We start from the raw sequence: 12,914 nt of genomic DNA, 5'->3' as shown, positions 1-12,914 counted from the left end.
TCACCTGGCTGTGGTCTAGTTTTCTGCTCGGCCACGGGTGGAAGGGGGAGGACAGACAAACAGGGGGACAGCTGCTGCATATTTCATAAAGGTGTTGCAGGTATGCCTGCTGAGGGAGGGGGAGGAGGAGAGCTCGACAGTGATGTGGTTTCATATCAGGAGTGTTAATCTGACATGCATTAAAATTAAATAATCCAATTCCTCAAAGTCCAAGACCTGCTCATACTAATTACTGATGCATTACTAAACATTTTTCCTTTTGCTCAATGCAAATATTAGTTCATATTGAAAGCACCACCACAACCATGCTCCCTTTGTTGACAGGCAGACTGACTGTAAATAGGAAAACCACACACAGCACTATGAAATATACAGCAGACATAGAGTCATGGTAGAGTAATATGTGTAAAGCAGGTAAGCCAGACAACACAATGCAGCTTCATCCAACATATTACAGTCTCTTACTATAGCAGGGTACGTTACCTTAAAAATGTTATATGATTCTCAGTATTTGTAACTAATATGAAAAGCCATTTCATCCTATACTAATAACTCATCAGCAAACATTATCATCACTCAGCGCAGCTCGATGAAATACCTTGAATTTTCCATATGACGCATATCCTGTATTTTTTTGTTTGTAAAAAAGGAAAAAAAAGACATTCATGTTTACCAAGGAGTCTGTAAACTTCACATAGCTGGACTATGGTTTCCCTGTGAGTACATCACAACAAGTCCTACACGGCACACAGTTAAAAAAAAGCAGGTGGTTCCTGAGTGTAGGCTAAACCAGAACAAACGCTGACCACCAGGCTAGAAAAACAGCAACAATCAAAATATTGAAGTTACCATAAGGCACATTTCTCAGTAAAGGTAGATGTTGTTCTTGTTTGTTAGTAGAAGCAAATCCACTGTGCACTGAACACATTAACATGAATCCTTGATTGAGCTCTTGGTATCACTGATTCATTTCAGAAAGCTTGAGCACTGATTAAGGTTGCTTCAGATTGCTTGCTGAGTTATCCGTTTTAAAAAAAAAAGACAAAAATTCTTCTTTTGTTTCTGCAATTCCACCAACAAAAAAGTAGGAGTGAAGGGGTTTCAGGGAATGTTTGACAAACGAGGGACATCTTAAGATTATATTAAAGGCTTTATATGCAATTTTTTGATCCAGCAGATGTCACCCTTGAGCACCAGCATGAAACAAAAATAACTTGCGCTGCATTGTTGTGTTAGCATGCTAATGTTAGCGATCTTTATTATGCTCGTATCTTCACACTGCATGTAAATTTACCTGAAATGAGCGTGATCTAGAAACACAGTTAAGCAGTGAGTACAGTATGTTATTCTCCTTTTCTCTAGTTCCTCAATTAGGGCGCGGTCACACTGGCCATCTGTACCGTGCCCAAGCACGCTTCAACGCTAAAGTCCAGTTCATTTGTCCAGTGTGACCGCTCCGTATCGTGCTCAGGCACGGTACACTTCATGCACGAGCACAAGCACGCGGGTAAACAACGCTGACAGCCTTCATTAAGGAGAAATCCAGAGTTTCATGTCTGTATCTGACTAACATGACACAATAAAAGACACAAAGTAGCTGTCATGTGCTCTGTGTTGTTCTCCAATGTGTGGGCGTCCGTGTGGACTTGGCCGCACGTCTATTTTTTTTATTTATGGATGTGTCTGATTAAAATGGCTTAAAATAAGCTGTAAAGTCAGTGAAGTAGCTGTCATGCTCTCTGTGTTTTTCTCTGATGTTCAGAAGGCGACTCGACTGGGTGTCTCTTTCTCTCTCTCTCTCTCTCTCTCTCTCTCTCTCTCGTCCGCCTGTTTGTAAACTGAGCATGCTTCATAATAACATAAAGCGTGCATGTGTTGTATTAAGACGTTACGTTCAAGAGGTAATCGTGCTTTTAGGCACAGATAGTCCTGTGTAGTGTGACCATGGGCCGTGCCGGCCAGCATGGGAATGGCGCAGCGGGGGGGCAATCGTACTTGAGTACAGCACGGTGCAGATGACCAGTGTGACCGTGCCCTTAAAGAACTTTTATACGCAAGGGGAGGAGTCAGCCGGCCGGCCGGGCGATGTAAACAAAGTGAAGATAGGACTCTGAAAACTCTGAAAACATCACAGACAGTGGGACTCGGGTGTTACATCCATTGTAGACAGTCATGACTCACAGAGTTATTTTCAGAGGATATACTTTGAAAATAATTATAGGATTATAAGGATATATATTATATTCTATTATATTTAAGTGTGAAAAATTGCATATAAAGCCTTTAACGCCCAGAGACATTTTCACCCGACAGCCGGGTCATCCTCAGTCAGGTTGTGCCTTGTTTGTTTGACTGTAGGAACCTGACCTCAGCAGCATCAGATACTGATTCAGATGGTGCCAAGCAGAAAGCATCCAAAGCTTCAAAGATCACTTCAGCAAGCTACAGGATGCCACGTGCGGGCTTTATCACGCTCTATGGTTTCTGCTCAGAATGTACTTTTATTTATCGCTTAAGTGATATTTGTATTTGTTGGGTCAGAGCACTCTTCTGTACGTGAACCAGAGAGGCAGAGAGCAAGAGCGCTAACACGGGGACGCCACCAAGCAGCAAAGAGCTTCTGTTCCGGTTCACGTGCTCCGTCCTCTGCTCCTCAGTGGGATTATGATCGCTCTGTGAGATGTCAACAGGAGTTAATGAATATCCCTTTTCTCAAAGCCGGGGTAATCCTGCCAACAAAATGCCCCCCTCATTGATAAGATCTGCCATAATACCAGCAGGGAGACCACTGGCATCATCCAGCTCTCAGCCACAGAGGGATTTTTCACGCTTTGATGCCTAAGCTGCGTTCCTTTATTTCTTTATTTTGCAACACTGAAATTGGGTGCAGTTATTACTGGGGGATTTGTTGCCAGTAGTGGCAATGAAACAGTCTACCTCCTGCTTAATCTACCCCCCCAGTCCAGCAGCCCTGTTTTTGTCTCATTTTATCAGCATTCCTTTTTTTCTTGCTCTCTCTTTTGTTCTCTATTCCTTCCTCAGTCTCTCTCCCTCGCTGGTCCTCATCTCCTCCAAGGTGTGAACACGTAATTGGCTGATCTCCTTCACATAATCCCTTTGTGGTAGGGAAATGCATTTTTCTACATTATCATAATACAAACCCTAAATTTGCATTTTAAAACACTGTGCTCATTTCTCAAACATTTTTTGGGAGACCAGATTCTTTCATTCTGCAGCAGATCTTCACATCTACACTCCTGCCCTCCAACAAGCCTCTTTTCTGCAGAACTTCAGAGTTCTGTAGTAATGTGTGACTTTTGAGTCCCTCTAAAAAACTTGGTTGTTTCTCTTTCCAAGAATCAGCAAAGCTTCAGAAAATAAACTGTCTACTGGTTTATTCAGCTCATACATGTCCCTGTGAAACCTTATGAAAGAACAATGACTTTTAATCATAATAAAGTGACATTTATCTAAGAAGGACCTAAATATGTAATCACCAAAGTGATTTAAAAAAAATGTGCACTTCTTTTAGCACCAATGTTTAATTCAATTTAAACTTATTTATTTATTTTAAGTTTATCTTAAACATGCAATATGTAATGTAATACGAATGCTGAAACTGTTCTTTATGTGTTACATTAACGCCCACTGGACTTCAACTGCACAGCTCCTACATTGCACCATTTGTACATTTTGTGTTTTATATATTTTTTATTTTACATTTTTAAATTCTATTGTATATATTGTAATATCTTCTTATACTGTATTATTTAAGTTGTTGCTAGTTCTGTTTTATTTCCTTGTTAATTGTTTAGCACCAAAACACCAAGTCAAATTCCTTGTGTAAATGTACTTGGCAATATAACCCAATTCTGATTCTGATGTAGTAGCAGAAAGAACTCCCATGACTCCCCACTAGACTTACATCATTTTGTAATTCTAGTATTAATTGAGAGCCCCCTGTTGGAGGAATCTACATATATATTTATAGGGACCAGTATGAAGCAAGTCAACTGATGCTACACACCACAGCATTTATAGCCTAAAATAATCTGATGCCCACCTCGACATGGGCCGTTAAAAAGCATCAAACTCAACAACACGTGAACATAAAAAAAACAGAAGCTAACAAGGCCAACAATAAAAGACAGAATAATACAGGTTACAAAATAATGTCTCTTCAATGTAAGTACATTATGTAAAACACAACTTCCTGACCCCAACATGCAGACCTAAGGTGCTCTCACATTGAGCCTACCTTTTGGTTCAAATGATGTAAAGTTAGTCTGGTTGTTACGACCAGTGGATTTAGGACCCAGATGCAGGACACGTAAACAGAGGGGCTGATTGGTAATGAGGTTTATTGTGGCAAATGGAGATGAAGATGGGTTGAAGATTCTGGAGGTTAGCAGAGTGAAGGGGACGAAGGCTGACCAGACCAGAGTAGGGGTGTGAGTGTGGCTGAGCAGTTTGGAGTCCAAAGAGCATGTTGAGGCAGATGGCTGAGCAGGAAGGCAGGTGGGTGAATGGTGATCCTGAAGCAAAGGAAAAACAGGATGAGACTCAAAAAAAAAAAAAACAAGCACAACAGACTAATTTCAAAGCGCTTTCAAAATCTTAATTTAGCCTGAGACATAGTTTACCCCAGTAGTTGAAACAACAATCTGGTGATGAATGGATGGAGAGCCGGGGTATATATACTGCTGAGTTGATGAGGAGATGGAGAGCTGGTGTGCAGGTGAGAGCAGGTGAAAGGAATGAACCTCAATCAGGAGGGAGCCAGAGTGAGAGAGCCATGACACTGGTTGGTTTGGGCTGGCATTAGTAGCATTCTGATGCCATCCAAACACAACACATTGTTGTCATCACATGTTCTTCTGCTCATCTTATTAAATAAGTAATTTGTGTAATGCCAACATTCACTGGGATTTATTTATCAGTCTTGAGTTGTAAAGGTTTTAGTTTATTTAAAAAAAATCAAAGCTACCAAAAAGACATCAAATGCATATCTCTTAAAGAAATAATCTTAAAAGTTATTCAACTTTTTTCACTGAGCACACCTCTTCAGGCATATTCAAAAGACATAGGCTCATTAACACCGTCACACCTTAATGCTCAATTCTGATTTTTAAACATGACTTTTTAAATGTATCAGACCCCTGATGAGATACGCATATGAAGGTAGCCCAAATCGGATTTGAAAGATCACATTCCACGTGACTTGTGCTGTTCACATTGAAAAAAATCAAATCAGAGTCACATAGGAGCAAAAACACTTTTGGCTGCAGTGTGAACTTCACCTTTGAGTCTTTACAGGAAAGCTCAGTAACCTTCATGTTTGAGTTTAGATCTTCAGAAGTCATCAAAGATCTCAAGAATAAAGGGAGAATGTAATTAAAGGTCAGATGAATAACTATAGGGGCTTGTTCCTGCTAAATTATCAACACATTACACTATTCTTTCTTACATGACCTCCAATCAACAGTTTCCATTGGCCAAGTTTAATTAACCAATCAGTTGAGACCATAGACTGTAAAAATAGACCAGTGTCGTAGTAGGTTTTTATTAGGTATATTATTTATATGTATATGTTCTTCATCGTCACACTGCTGGGGGCTGGGAGAACAGCATTTTGTCTTTTTTTCATGTATGGAGATACATAGGATAAATTATAAATAATTTAAATCTTGACTCTTGAACGTTGACACTGATGTGTATTAATGACCATGCTCTTGTTCCCCAGTAGGTTTTAGTTGAAAAAAGTGGAAGAAATGTACATAAGACATTTTGACCAAAGCTAAGGGCTTTCAAGAAGGTCATAAAGATTTTCTAATTACGAGTAATCAATGCTGGGGTGTTTTGTTTGCAGAAGTAAGTCCTCTTTTTGTTCTAATTATTAAAAATGTGTTTTAAGAGTAGAAAAAGATTTTTAGAGAAACAAATTACACATCATGAAGGCATAAAGAACTATTGAGGGACTTGTTTTAGTGTGCTTACTCACAGTTGAACCACAGTCTCTCTCTTTTTGTAAATAGCTGCTGCTGCTTCAATGAACTGAAGCAGCTTCTGCTCAATGACGCTTAGAACTGCAAACAGAAAATCACCATCGATATTTTATAGTATGAGACAACGTAGTCAGGCCATAAGTCAGACCATAAGCATGCATGATATTGCACTTCATTCAATTAACCCAGGAGGTTACACAGATCTTAAAAGGCCTTCCTGTCAGCGCTCTGTGAGTTGTATTGAGTCATTAAGAATACAGGTTTGACTCTGTGCCAGCTTCCTTCATCTGTTTAACATAGGCAGCAGCAAATCACCCTCTTAGTGATATTGATCCCAGGTCTGAATTTTCTTCTTTAAGTGTCACTCTGTCAATTAAATCACCATCCAAGCTGACACTAATGTCCATAGTCCAATTGTAGGCATTGACATTCTGTATTGGTTCTCCATAGGTTGTCAAATAATACACTTAGACAGCTTTTAGGCTCTTTGATGAGACTCCCAGAGACACCGTTGGGAAAGAGAGCAGCGATCAGATATGGGGTCACCGTATTACAGCCAAGTTTACTTCCTCTTCCCTCTGTCTTAACACTGCATTACGTTGTTGCATGGAGTGATGTTTCACTGAATGCCATCTGATGTAGGCTTCAGCTAGAGCAGGAACAAAGTGTTTTGTTTTTGAGATGAGTGTCTGATCTGTTATTTTTAATGCTGGAATTAATGGTGTGTCTAATTCTCCTGATGCCTAATTTGATCATGTTTCCTGATTCCTGGGCTTGTTTCATTGAACATTATTTTTGACTCCTTTGTTTTGACTAAGAAAGATGCATGGCCACTCGTCGTTTTTAGCACATAATCAGTAATGTTTAATTAGTGTAATCAATATTAGTGAAATAAATCCTCCCTCGTGCGGTGCCTGTGGGTTCCCCTGAGCAATAACAAGGTTAGAAAAGCAACATAATGCTTAACCATTTTCACCACGACATGCATGAAATAATAATATTCTCAGATGTACTGCAGTTTTAAAGCATTAATCCGCTGTATAATTCATGTGTTTCTTCATCATTTGTGTACAAAAATTTCCCTCCACTATCCTGTGTGCTTTCATCTTATCCTAAATAGGACAAAAGCTTGTTACATTTAAAAGCGGTTGTCATTACTCTGTGCTTCCTGTCATCGCCTGATGCCAAAGTGGGAGTGATCTGAGTTGAGCATTGTCTGATCCGGCGTAGGCTGGTTTCCATCTGTCAGTAATAGCGAGTGATCATAGATAAATTTTCCTGTGTCTTCCCCTCCTCTCTCACATCCAGTGCTAACCCATTGGCAATTTGACTCCAAACATCTCGGCACAAATTGTTTGCTCAGTGTGGAGTTTTATCCTCTGTGTTTCTGCTTTTAAGATGTTGCAGTAATTTGTTTTGTATTAAAGAAGATGCTTCCTCCCCTGCTTGCTACCACTTGTCTTGTTAACCTTGTTTGCCTCTGTTGTTGCCGTCCAAGGGTACTTAGTTGGAAATGCATCGAGTGAAGTGCTGGTGCTCTACACAGAAACATCCTGTGGGGTTGGACCTAAGGTAAACATTTGGAGTCTCTATATTTATTTCTCACTGGATTTAACATGAATGCATCTCAGAGCGGTTTCTTTACTAATAACATGAATCCAAAGCAGATTCAAATTCACAAATTGAGTTGGACAGATACCATAGCTCAGTAGTTTTTTACCCAATGTGGGAAATGTGCTTAGCAAATGCATAGCCTCAAAATCTCACCTTAAATCAGTGAAACCCTGACTGACAACTGCAGATGTAACTGTCTCCAGCCCGGGTTCCTTATGTAACTAAAAAAAAAGTGTTGCCTTCCCCTGGTGCTCTGGCAGCTCAGAGCTGTTGAAGCAATCTGAGCAAAGGCATGTTAGGCCCTTATCTGACAGCATGGGCCTGAGACAACTTCCTAACATAAAACCAACTGATTGCAACAAATCTTTATCTCCCACAGACCCGGAGTCAAAGAGACTCAGACAGCAGACCCATCCCTCCCCTCACCCCAGAGTAAAGACACCAAACTCCAGCCTGACAACAAATGTTCACAGAGTTTGATGCATCTGATCCTCGGCCTCGGGAGAAAAGTTGTACAAGTCTTCCAGACAGTCATTTTGGATATATGGGAGTTGGGTGCTTAATCACAAGATTACATTTAGTTGGGGGTTAAAGATATTAAATGTGCATGGAGATACTTACATGCTGGAGGCTTTAAGCATCGCTTAGAGTCAAAGAAAAGTCACTGGGCTTAACTGGAGTAGAGCTCTTAATAATAATAATAATGAGTCATTATTGTTATGTGTTTTATGTCTCATCTATCTGGTTTTAATCTGCAATGCCATGCTTAGAGCCACTTTGCAGACTTTCTATTGAAAGCTAAATCTGGTGCCTCTATTCATAAAGCAAACCTCTATTTCTGTGCTCTAACTCACAATGTTTCCCTCCAAGGAAATTATATTATTTGTTATGTCTCAATAATTTATTGCTCTGATGTGGACTTATTTGATTCCTAATGTTTGTGTGTGTGTGTGTGTGTGTGTGTGTGTGTGTGTGTGTGTGTGTATGATCCTCAACACAGGCTTTTAAGAGTTCAAGCGCCTAAATAGCTACTATACCACAACTATCACCAAAACTAAAAGTTAAAAATAATAATACAAATGTTATCATACATGTGTTGCTCTGCCAAAAACTGGCTCAATGCTTAGTTTTTTGGGGCATCATGCACATGTTGTACTGACCACTGGGGCAAAGGGTGGGGACCAAAAGATGTAGATTCTGAAAACTGAGCGGCCATGTTTTTACTCCACAGTGGCTGGACATAGCCTTACAAATAGGGTGAGGGGGTCATCACTGATCATACATCTGTCCACAGCAGCCTTGTTAACTTGATGAAAACACATACAAACAAAAAACGTCATGGCCGTTTGATTTTATTATTTTATCCATCTGAGTGAGAAACACTATCAGGGAACAATTAATAACACAGTCTGCCTTTGTTCCCTCATTCTGTACCTGTCTGCCTCTACTGAGAAACATGCACACACACACACACACACACACACACACACACACACACACACACACACACACACACACACACACACACACACACACACACACACACACACACACACACACACACACACACAAAGGTTGTAAATTAAGGTCTGATGAATCAAGGCAGGTCCAACCATTGATTTCAATCTATTGACGAGTAATATTTTCTGTTTAATAGAAAATCGACTCCTATGCCGTGCAGAAATGACGTTCTTTTCGATCGATTATTTTTGTCATTGACAAGAAGCTTCCTCCGTGCGTGGCTCACGTGCTGTGAAGACTGATGGAGGGAAAAAAATAAACTTTTGAGGCTCACAAAACACTGATGAAGAGGGAGAGAGACAAACTGAAAGAGGGGTGTGCCGCTGTGCCGTGCTTCCACAACGCAGACGGAATTGAAATTCACAGACGAGGACAGCAATATTACAGTAGGCCGTCAAAATTATACCGTTGGTTCAACTAAACCAATAGAGGATTTTAACTGTTATCCAGAGAAAGAAAAAACTGAGTCAAATAAACATGAACAGAGTCCTTTGAGCTCAAAATGAGTGCAGTTCTGGCTCACACAACAGCTCAAACATCTCCAGCTTTTTTCAGTCTGATTGTTTTATCCCCTACCTGCACGAGTTTTCAAAAAGGAGATTACATCACAAACTCAAATCAGTTCATTCCCACACCTGAAGCACCTGAAGCGCCTCACACTCCTCACACCTCGTCGTTGACATTAACACTTGCTTTGGAGAGAAATGTTGCAGGAAGAAAGAGGCTGTTCTGATATGTGTGCAGGTAAGTGTGACTTTAATTTGACAAGCTTTCACTTTGTGTTTGATTTTAATTTGATGTCTCCAGAACAAGTTACACTACTGTATCACAAACATCAACCAACACATTAATGTACTGTACACATAGATAGTGCAAACATAAAAATATGACTTAGGGCGCATCTGGGCAATCCGTAATAAAGTCCAGCTAGTTTAAGTAGTGTGAGACCTCCGATCCAGCACGATACACTTCTTTTGCCCAGGCACGCTTCAGAGAGGTTTGTTTCAGCTCAGCACAGTTCATGCACGAGCACAAGCACGTGGGTAAACAACGCTGACAGCCTTCATTATGGAGAAATCCCTGAGTGCTCTGTCTGTATCTGACTAACATGACTCAAAATAAAGACACAAAGTATCAGTCATGCGGACGTGGACACGACCGTGTGTCTCTTCATTTCTTTTAAATGTATTTACGGCTGTACCTGATTAAAACTGGCTTAAAATAAGCCTCAAACTCAGTAAAGTAGCTGTCATGTTCTCTGTATCTCAAGTCCGCCTGTCTCAAGTCCACGCTTCATAATAACATAAAGCCATACTTGTGTTCTATTACGATGTTATGTAGCCTACAAGAGGTAACCGTGCTTAGGCCCGATTATTCCTGGAGCAGTGTGAGTGCAGGCTAGCAGGGGGAATGAGGAAGGGGGGGGGGGGGGGGCAATCATGCTTAAGCAAGGTACTGTACAACTGTGCTAGTGTGAGTGCGTCCTGAGTGCACCCTGAAACTAAATGTGAGCTTTGTGACCAAAATATAAACATTTAAAATGTATGAAATCTGTGTGTTCTTTCTTTGTGTTTGTGAGGTGTTTTGTTGACTGATCATGCAAAGGATGCAGAGGCATCTGGACCACAAGCTACGACATGTATTGATATATTTCATCAGTACCTGGTTGTGTTTGTATAACCCCACAGCTACATACAAGCAGAGGAGTCAGCAATGAGAATAAACCTGGCACAGAGGGTAGAGAAAGAAAAAGCTTTCAGGATGTTGCTGACAGAGCGGACATAATTTATTAATACATATTACATCCGCCTTCCACTATCAGTTCTTTCCTGCTGTGTGTTTACTAAGACCATTGTGGAGGAATGAAGGAGGGATGTGTAAACACAATATTTCTCTGGAACCAGTGGTCAAGTAGTGTAAACAATACAGCGTTCGTACAAAAGAAAGAAAAGATGAAGGCCAGTCGGCTTGATTTGGGTTTCTGTCAGTGTAATAGCTTAAAGTGCTCTTGTGATTGGCTTGTTTGTTGCTTAATAAAAACAAAAATTCAAAGAGCTCTTTGTTCAGTGTAGTGCCATGATGAAGGCCGCTGCCTGCTGAAACTCAGTGCAGTCAGTTTGTGATGTTCTTTTTCAAAAACAGCCATGCAATCAAAAATGTAAATTTCTGTCCTGAAAAGTGCCAAAGACAACGATTAGAGTCCAGTGAAGAGGATACAAAACAAGGATTTATGTTTGTAATGTTTGAAAACAATAACACTAAAGCACAGGTACTTGTAGAGGGTATGACCTGCGCTCAGGATCAGGGGCAACACAAGAGCATTATTAACTTATTTAATTGAGTCTGCTCTAACTTCTGAAATCAACATGATGATGATGATGAGAGAGTGTCAAAAGGAAGCCGAGTAAAGTATTAAAGCTCTTGTTATGGATAAAATGCTGACATATTAAAGCTGCAAGTTACAGATAAATAGCGTTGAAAGTTATCAAAATGTAATGGATACATTGTAGAGAAAGTTTAAAGTGAGGAGGTAATTTCATGTTCAAGCTTTTATTGTAGTATTCTTTTAAATGTTCATGTCTGTGACAATTAATGAATCAAATACTCTGACCTAAAAAGGTATCTATGATATGATATCATTGGCTGTCATAGGTCTGTATTCAGTCTGTTATAGGGCTCAACAGTGTGTTTCTGGAAGTAAAAATCCTGTTCAATTTCTCCACAGCTGATTTGATCATCAGCCATAATGTCATAACCGTAGTACTATGGTTATGACATTATAGTTTATGCTTCTGTAGGAGACATGAGTTCATATGATATCAACCTCGTTTAAAAAAAAAAAAAAAAAAAAAAAAATTCGCGGGAACTACACTACCAACAATCACAGAGTGTCGCTGTGACTTCTGTGATTAGTTGAACTTGCTGTTGCCATGGCAATGTTTCCCTCAATGCCGTATGCAAGATAGATAAGTTTAGTTAGTTAGTTAGTTTAGTTAGCTAACAGTAAATGTACTAATAACCTTGCAGCAGTGAATGTAGTTTATATTTTTACACAACACAAACTACAAGATAGAACAACATACATTAACAACTACATTAACAGTATAAACACGATAACAACGACTAAAGTTACTTTTAAGAAGAAACATTATCATTCCCAATGGATTGTGGGATGGGTAGTTCATTGACTTCAGAGGAACATTTTGTACACAGTCTTGTACCTTTGCCTTTTTTTCCATATTTTAATGCTGTTTTGGCTCCAAATAAACAGCACTTTAGTCATGAGTATTGGGGGTAGCTGGTTGTCTTGGTTGCAGGTGCCAATCTCTTGATATAAGGATTTAGTGAAAAATCAAGGAGGATTTGAATGGGGAAATTTACTTTCAGAACCAGAGACGTTTACTATATTTGATTTTAAATAAACACATTTAGCACATGATGGGTGATGTAGTTTGATTCCACCTCAGCTCATCAAACAGTGATTTTTGTTTTTGAAAAAACATTTATTTGTCAGCAGCCTCGACATGCAAACCTAAACTTCCACAGCCTGCCTGTAATAAAACGTCACTAAAGACTGGATTGATTTCTGTGGTGACTTTTGACATATAATGTTTTCCACGTCAGGGAGAGGACAACACAGCACATCACTTCAAGGTTTACATGCCACTCACAAAGTGTGACCTGACACTCCTAAATGAACGACACAGCACCATGTCAGCACTGCTGCTCAGTCAAGGATGCAAAGACTGATTTGATGCATGAATAACCAAACGA

The 12,914-nt window shown here is 39.8% G+C and overlaps 1 long non-coding RNA gene across 1 annotated transcript; it reads right to left on the bottom strand.

Annotated features, from left to right (window-relative positions):
- Positions 1 to 4,342: 4,342 nt before the first annotated feature.
- On the bottom strand, positions 4,343 to 5,309 carry LOC114920135 (uncharacterized). The gene is made up of 2 exons (XR_003808440.2): positions 4,644 to 5,309; positions 4,343 to 4,535 (listed from the first exon to the last, which is right to left on the bottom strand). It is a non-coding gene; the product is annotated as an uncharacterized lncRNA (long non-coding RNA).
- Positions 5,310 to 12,914: the final 7,605 nt, after the last annotated feature.

This window comes from Labrus bergylta, chromosome 9 (assembly GCF_963930695.1).
Source record: "Labrus bergylta chromosome 9, fLabBer1.1, whole genome shotgun sequence".
Taxonomy (NCBI): domain Eukaryota; kingdom Metazoa; phylum Chordata; class Actinopteri; order Labriformes; family Labridae; genus Labrus; species Labrus bergylta.
The sequence above is the reverse complement of the archived record's forward strand: the minus strand, read 5'-3'. Positions and strand labels throughout refer to the sequence as shown.